This window comes from Papaver somniferum, unplaced genomic scaffold, assembly GCF_003573695.1.
Source record: "Papaver somniferum cultivar HN1 unplaced genomic scaffold, ASM357369v1 unplaced-scaffold_135, whole genome shotgun sequence".
Lineage (NCBI taxonomy): Eukaryota > Viridiplantae > Streptophyta > Magnoliopsida > Ranunculales > Papaveraceae > Papaver > Papaver somniferum.
Genome location: NW_020622713.1, coordinates 5,474,339 through 5,482,505, shown reverse-complemented (window position 1 = coordinate 5,482,505; position 8,167 = coordinate 5,474,339). Strand labels below are relative to the sequence as shown.

At 38.4% G+C, this 8,167-nt stretch overlaps 1 long non-coding RNA gene across 1 annotated transcript; it reads right to left on the bottom strand.

The window, feature by feature from the left end:
- Positions 1-4,199: 4,199 nt before the first annotated feature.
- LOC113334245 lies at positions 4,200-5,108 on the bottom strand. The gene is made up of 3 exons (XR_003352688.1): positions 4,985-5,108; positions 4,757-4,843; positions 4,200-4,639 (listed from the first exon to the last, which is right to left on the bottom strand). It is a non-coding gene; the product is annotated as an uncharacterized LOC113334245 (long non-coding RNA).
- Between the last annotated feature and the right edge of the window lie 3,059 nt (positions 5,109-8,167).

The window sequence follows — 8,167 nt, the reverse complement described above, 5'->3', positions numbered from 1 at the left end:
AACCAAGTTTGGCCTTCATTTTTTTCAACATCTCCCTACCCGCGGCAACTTATTTTTTCATTTGTCAACAACTTATAACCATGAGGTTGAAGACATTTTTACCATAACTAATATATGAAAATAGTATAAAGTGAAGTCATTCTTACCATAATCTTGAAAGCCTTGACTACATCTTCGGAAGTAGACTTGTTGGTGATCTTGATTGGCCTCGCCTTCCCCTTATCAGCTATATTTTGCCTTTTCTTATTGATAATGAAGGGATGGGAAATTTGGTTATACCAATCCATATAGCCCGGATCCTCTTCACATGGATCATCAAGTAAAGGTGTTAACTTGGACGCATCTAATGTGTGATTGTCTAAATTATTCCAAAACTCAACGGTGGGATCAGGATCATACTTTGGTTCCCAAGATGAAGTGGTGCTTTTAGTTACCTTACCACTCTTTGGTAACAACCTGAATTTCTCGTCAAACAAAGGAACCTTTTGGACGCATCCTAATTGACGGAGTACTCGCCTAGGATCGTATATAACATAACCACCGGGATACCACAATGGCCCATGATACATACCTACCGGCATATCCTCATCTTCAACAACTTCATCTTCTTCATCTTCCTTCTCATATGGTTGAAAAGTGACATCATCAACACCAAGACGGTCTAACGTCTCTCTCAAACTTGCCACCAACTTCTTTTTGTTCCTTTTCTTGGAGTCCTCGTACGCGTACCGTGCTGGCTCAGTATCAACATAATCGACATCTTTCTCAAATACTTTGGCCAAGTTCAAAATTGGGTTTAGTTTTCAAGTTTCTGGACAAAAGCGCTCGGTAAATGCAGAGGCCGACACACTATCATATTCCTTATGTCCATAATTGATGATAGGCCGTAAAGCACTGCGTTGTACGTAAGCAATCACCTCAGGAACCTCTTCATCAAGACTCCATTCCGCTTCCCTCTGGTGTCTCAATACTCGGACTGCACGGTTGTGATCAGGAGTCTCATAAATTTTCTTCTCCCAAGAATCGGCATAACCAATCAACACATTTCCTCCATCTTCCGGGAGACCATTAGGCAAACCATCTGATCGAGGTGTAATTACGTCATCTTCATCAGGAATGTGTAAACCAGTGATCCGTCGATCATCATCGTTCTTCTCTTTCTCGGGTTCTTCCACCTTCTTACCTTTCTTGTCTTTCTTGGGTTTTCCTTGAGGTTGTGTTTCTTGATGAACTTCTTGATTATCATCAACTTCTTCATCTTCAGCTATTCCTTCTTCTTGTCTTTCAATTCTTACTTGTTCAACTTCTTCTTCTAAAATTCCTCCTCTACCTCCCGCTCCCAATTTTTTCTTACCTTCTCCTCTAGGATCGGGAGTTTTAGAAGTAAAAGGTGTTACCTCCATCTTCTTCCTCTTTGTAGCTGCATTGGTCCTGACACAAGTATGAAAGTTATAAGACTAATTCGAACAACAAAGAGATTTGGAAAGCCAAAAACTTGTAAGAAAATAAGATGGCTCGGCTTACCCGAAATAACACATATGAGCCGAATCATCTCTTGAAATTTTTATTAGCTTACACAGAGAGTGGATCGGCTCATACCACAAAACAATTATAAGCCGATCCTATATATTCGGCTCACAACTGATACTGTCGAATAAGCCGAGTCTATGATTATGAACTCAAACATGTATTCGGCGCAACATGATATCATATAAATAAGTCGATCCTACACACTAGTAAAATTTATGAAATTTTAACAATGATATTCGGCACAACCCTAATACTATCAAATAAGCCGAATCTAGACTTATGAATTGAAACCTTTATTCGGCGGAAAACTAATACAACCATACAAGCCGATCCTAAGCACATGCAAAAATTCTGAAATTCAAACAACAATTATTCGGCACAAAACTAATACTACCATACAAGCCGATCCTACGCACATGCAAAATTTCTGAAATTCACAAAACATATTCGGCACAAAACTAACACCATCGAATAAGTCGATCCTAAATATAAGTCTCTGTGTCACTAAGTTCGGCTCAAAACGGATTTCAGATATACGCCGAGCCGTTCATATGCACTTTCAGGGTTCAGTTTCAAGAACAGCTCGGCGCACATCTAAGATTTGTTTTGCGCCGAACCATACCCTGTAACCGCCGCAGAAACATGATTTTGACGAATTAAATCAATCAAACCAATCAAAAGCATCAAATACGAGATGGGTTTGTAAAACTAACCTTCTTATTCTCATTTCTAAAGTTGGTTCTTCTTCAATCTCTTCTTCCAGTTGATTTTGTGGTTGATTTTGAGTTTCTTCTTCACTCTCTAAATCTTCTTCTTCTTCAATGGGTTGTTCAATCGCTCGATTAAAACGAGATACTGGCTTACAGCGAACCATTCTATAGATGAGTTTAATCGTCGACTAAATTTTCACGAATCGACGATTAAATTTCGGCGATGATACGATGAAAAAAAAAAGGATAAGGTGGGTTCGGCTGTGGAGGATGAGGAGGAAGAAGAAGGGGTTGAAACTGATTTTAGGTTTATGATTATAGATTTTTGTATTAAGGTTAGAGATAGATTAGTAATTTATAGGATTTAAAGGCATATAGATAATCAAACGACCCATAGGGTATTCCTTATAAGGTCACCCAAGTTAGGACTACTCCTTTATATGCCTTGAAAGTTTTTGGTATGCCCAAAATCAGAATTCGTTTGTATTTGCAGAAGAGAGAGAAACACTAACAACAATGTCAGCTTGATCTCTCCCTCTCTCTCTGTTACTTAATGAGATGTTATAAGTAGTATTTCGATTTCTTCTTGTATTCCGATTTCTCTGTTGGATTAATTAGGGTTTTATATCCCCCAGAAAAATGGGTCCCCAATTTAGGGGTTTAGGTTCGAAGTTCATTTCAGCAAGGAATTATCGTTCAGCAAGGAATGTCCGTTCCACAGCCAAGGAGGTTCCTGAACATCAAATTAAGTTTCTTCACAAATAACGGGTTCTGCTTCAAATTTCGTTATGCACAACTTACTTCACTAATTTGAGTAGATTCGGATGATTTGGATTCACAACTCTGGGGTTTTAAACATCAAACTTTTCGCCAGAATTCCAAATAGGTAGGTTCGATCGTCTATGTATGTTAAGATCTACCTGATTTTTCTTTCTTTTGACGCATGCTTGATGTTTGTTTCAATTTGAACGTGATCTGTTTGACAAAATACCTGATTCAAAATTATCATTTTGGGTATGTGGGAGTCTCATTGCCACCACTAAATTGTCCAGGGATAGATATACTGTTTGCTATAGTATTTTTTTCTGCTACTATGTCTCCTGCTTCTCTACTCCTGGTTACTATTATGAAAGACCACGAGTAGCGCGAAAGAACACACATCATCATGGTGTGAGATATCTCACACCATGAGTGTAGTGATACGATAGGTCTGCATATACAATACGTGAATCCACCAGTAGCAAAAAATGGTTTTGCATCTGGAATACAAATTAGAAACAACGACGGACGGACATGTTTAAAAACTTATATTCTATGTATGATTGCAGGCACTTCAGTAGTTACTTGCACATGATAGTGCTCTGCGCAGGGTGTTTATCTCTTCCTATCTATGTATCTGTAGTCTAGGCACTTCGGTGGATAGTTGGACATTATGCAACTAGCTCGATAATTGGTTATATGTAAACCTTTGAAATGAAGATTTTGCTAGCTTCATCATGGAATTTATGTGACTCTGAACGGGTTGCAGATTGTGAGCCTACCTGATAGCTGAGTTATATGCAAAGTGCGCATTTGTTATTTCAGTGAACCTTAAAATGTTTGTTATTGGAGATATTTTGTCATAAAACCAGACTATACTTTTGACATGACTGGATATCTACTAACGACTTTGCAGTAAGCCCATAGTGTTGATGATCTCAATTTTCAATTTTGATTTCTTCTGATGTTGGGGTAGGCTCGTTGTGAGCCCTCCAGCTTAAAGAAGAAAAAATCAATAAAGGATGTGTTTCGTGGGTCTTGGAATGACACTGGCATCAACACTATGGTAAGTAATGGCAATGTTGGCATATAAGCTCTTTCATATGTCAAGCCTAGACAGCAAATGAGCGCATAATTCGCGCCGAATTAATCATTGCCGATGAGGTCCAAATATCATCCATTCGCGAATTATAGATGTCACACAGATGCAGTGCATTTTATCTTAACAAACGGTTTTCACTTCATATCAATTCATGGTAATAATATCAACCGAAAGCTTCCTTTTGACTACTGAATAGATACATAAGACGTAGTGAAATAAACAAAGTTCAGCCCTCGAACATCATGACCCGAAAGATAGTGATCCAGATTTGATTAGTAAACATATAGTTCTTCTGATTCGTCTCCCAAGGGCTACTTAGAAAAGCCACCACCACCTTGGTTTTGGCCAGTTTGGTCACTACTACCACTTGTTCATCATCACCACCCGCAAGTAAGTAGGCGTAGCCTCTGCGTTCCGCTACTGATACCCCAAGTTGCGTCTGGCCAATGAGATTTGTGCCATTAATGGCAGCATCCATATCCTCTTTCTTATGAAAAGTGACAAATCCAATTGTGCATCTTTGTTTAGCCGGCCAGATCTATAATACAAATATATCAACTGTGACATGGTGGACTTAAGGGGAGCAAACGAAAAACATATAGAAAGAGAAACTAGAGACAGATATACATGTCTTTTGAAAAGTTTGTTCTAGCACCTCACTGGTGGTACCAGCAGGAACATTACAAACCAAACATCGGTATTCCACCTCCATTTAGATCAGATGATTAGAGGAGAAGCAAAGCTGCAGAGCCAACTAGAGATAGAGTTAGGGAATTAGGAGAAAAAAAAAACAAGAAAAACATGTCTGGTTAAGATTTTTCTGATCTTTTTAAACAGAAGCAGTTCTTGTTTTGAAAATCAAGAAAACGAAACTCTTACTTACATGAATCAAGTAAAATATCGAGATGAGCTACCAATTTCTTCACCAACAAACTCTTCTGGTCTCCCACTATTTCTTCTTCGGAACCTTTAGATATCCTTCCCAAAGAACCAAACCTAAAAAAGAATTCATATAATGCAACTCAAAATGGGGAGTACAATAATGCTTAGACAGTACAATAATAATAATGGTACCATTTTGTAATAGTGAATCCCGTGACTAGAAAGCATGCTTCCGAATCTTTATAATTACTCGTGAGTAGTGACCACCGGGAATGCTGTTTTATACGGGTCCAGTTTGTTTCACGGTCAAGACATTTCACCGTTGTCGAACCAGATATATATATGCAAGGATACTATCATACTTAGATAATGGGCGAAGCAATTACGATGGAAAATATCATAACTGATGTCGTTGGTTTTCTATTCCAGAAAAGAATTAATAAAAGAATTGCAAAGGACACTCCAGCACTTGAAAATTGGAAATTTAAGGGAAAATGCAATGCACCCGCTAGCTAGTTTTATCTATTTTCCTCGTATGTTCACTTGTTCACCTAACATACTCAAAGCAATGGGTTACAGGTGCATGCACCGTCATGAAATTCTAGCCGAACAGGTGTAGATAATTTTTTTTTTTAATAGAATACTCATAGTGCCGAATAAGCAGGATCTTGGAATACTATGATGAATAATAAGTTAACCACAACAATTACCTGAGACGATCACCTTATTTCTTGTTCCCACCAACTTGATCACTTTTATCTCTTGTTCCTCACCAACTTACACTCACTGCGAAACCCTAATTTTTATCCCAAAAAACTATTAAGCTATTACATATTTCTATAAGTCCTAAGAGCAACTGCAATGGACGAGTAAACCCAAATTTTCAGTCGAGTGGGCTGGCGTAGTGGGATGGACCATCGATCAAAATTTGATCAAAGAGTAAAATCCAGACCAAATTTGGTTTGCGATCAAGACCAAATCCAAATATAGTCGGGCATTGATATAATCTCCGCTACACATCGGGCGTTGATATAATCTCCGCCATTCATCGGGCGTTGATATAATATCCGCTACACAAGGGGCGTTGATATAATGTACGCCCGATGGGGCGTTGGTAAAGACAACGCCCGAAATGGCGCGTTGATATAATGTACGCCCCACTTTCACAAATTCTAAGGACTTACATGGGGCGGGCTTTATACCTCCGCCCATTATTTTCCTTTTTTTTTTTTTTTTTTTTTTCTGAAGCGTTTGATATAATCTCCGCCCAACTCGCGCGTTATCTTTACCAACGCCCCACTCGGGCGTTATCTTTACCAACGCCTGATCCCAGGCGTAATGTTTATCAACGCGCGACCAAATATACTCTTTTCCCACTACGCTACATGACGGACTAAACCCAAATTTGGTCTTTCTTTTTAGTCTTTGGTCTTTGGTTATACTCGCACCACTGTGGACGCTCTAATAGCTTATCACAAAAGTTACAAACTTGGCCACCACGAATCCTAACCGGGTTAGGAAATCTCTTCCCCAAAATATGGCTAACCTAAACTAGGAAATAAAGAACGATTTTTTGGGGACCATGGTTTTTTTGGGGGACCATGGTTTTATTTTGGGTAAAGACATTAGAAGTAAATCTAGGTCACCCCTTATCTAGATATTTATATTAATACCTAAATTACCCTCCTGATTAATTTTGGGTGATGATTAGTTAGTGTTAATAATAGTTAGTGTAATGATTAGTGAGATGATTAAGTTAAAGATAATTAGTGAGATTAAAAAATCAGATGGTTTTTTTTTAAAGAAGTAGAACTATTGAGAGAGTAAAGTTAGAGAAGATGAAGAAGGAAAACATGAAAAACGACGGATTTTACCAACCACAACCGGAGGAAGGGTATTTGGGTACCCAGGTATGCTTCAAACTTAGATAATGTTGGTTGAATTGCTCCAAACTTTCAAAAAAAATGAATTTTTTTGTGTAGATTTAGGCCAGTTCGATTACCATATGTCAAGAAACATGTAACAAAACACACCTGAAAGTGTAGTTCGGTTACATTTTCCAAACACGCAGGTTACCGAACTCGCTCGTTAATGGAGGTTTTGGTCGTACAGTGTAATGTTCGGTTACCTAGGATAAAATGGTAGGTAACCGAACTTTGAACTTAACAATTTATTTGGGTACACCTTGTGTGTTCGGTTAGTTCCCAAACTTCAACACAACCAAGTTTCCAACTGAACGGAAGGTTAAAAGTAACCTAGTGTTAGAAGTTCGGTTGGTTCGCAAACTTCAACATATTTTGCGAATCAACCGAACTGGGCTTATATATGCATATATGCAATTAGGCAAACGTTCGGTTACTACGAAATTTATTTCTTGGCGAATTAGGTAGAGTTCGGTTACGAAGTTTCAAAGGTAGAGTTCGGTTACAAAGAAAACTTAATATTATTGCGAACGAACCGAACTTGTGGACTTCTCATTATTTTCGTAAACTAAAGTTCGGTGATATCCTTATTTTGCGAAGGAGCCGAACTTATGGACTTGTGTTGTTCTAATACAAGAAGTTCGGTTAAACATATTTTTTTGCGAATCAACCGAACTCTGAGTTCGGTTAAGAAAAAATTAATTCGTGATAACCGAACTCTTCTCTGGAAAAAAACCCTTCATTAAACCTCTCTGCAACTTCCATTTTCAACTAATTCTAACGATTACTTCTCATTTATTCAACCAAAAACGAATGACAAGTAATGGATTTGTGAGAATATCTTTGTTAATGTTTTAAATTAAGCTATATATATATAGTGGTGGTGGTGGTAATCGGTGGTTGGTGGTGGTGATAATCAGAGGTGGTGGTGGTGGTAATCGGCGGTGGGCGATGGTGGTGGTGGTAATCAGTGGTTGGTGGTGGTGGTGGTAATCGGTAATGGTGGGAGGTGATGGTGGGAGGAGGCAGTGGTTATATATATATATAGGTGGTTATTAGGTTGGTTTTAAATTAAATTAGATTAAGGATAGGTTAGTCATTTCAATGCTTTAGGATACCCCTTATAATTATAGGGAAGGTGGCCTAATAAAATCATGGTCCCCTCAAAAAAATCATGGTCCCTAAAAAATCGTTCGAAATAAAGGATCCTTAGGGTTGGCCAACTCACTGTTCACGAAGTTAAAGGGCCTAGGGTTGGCCAA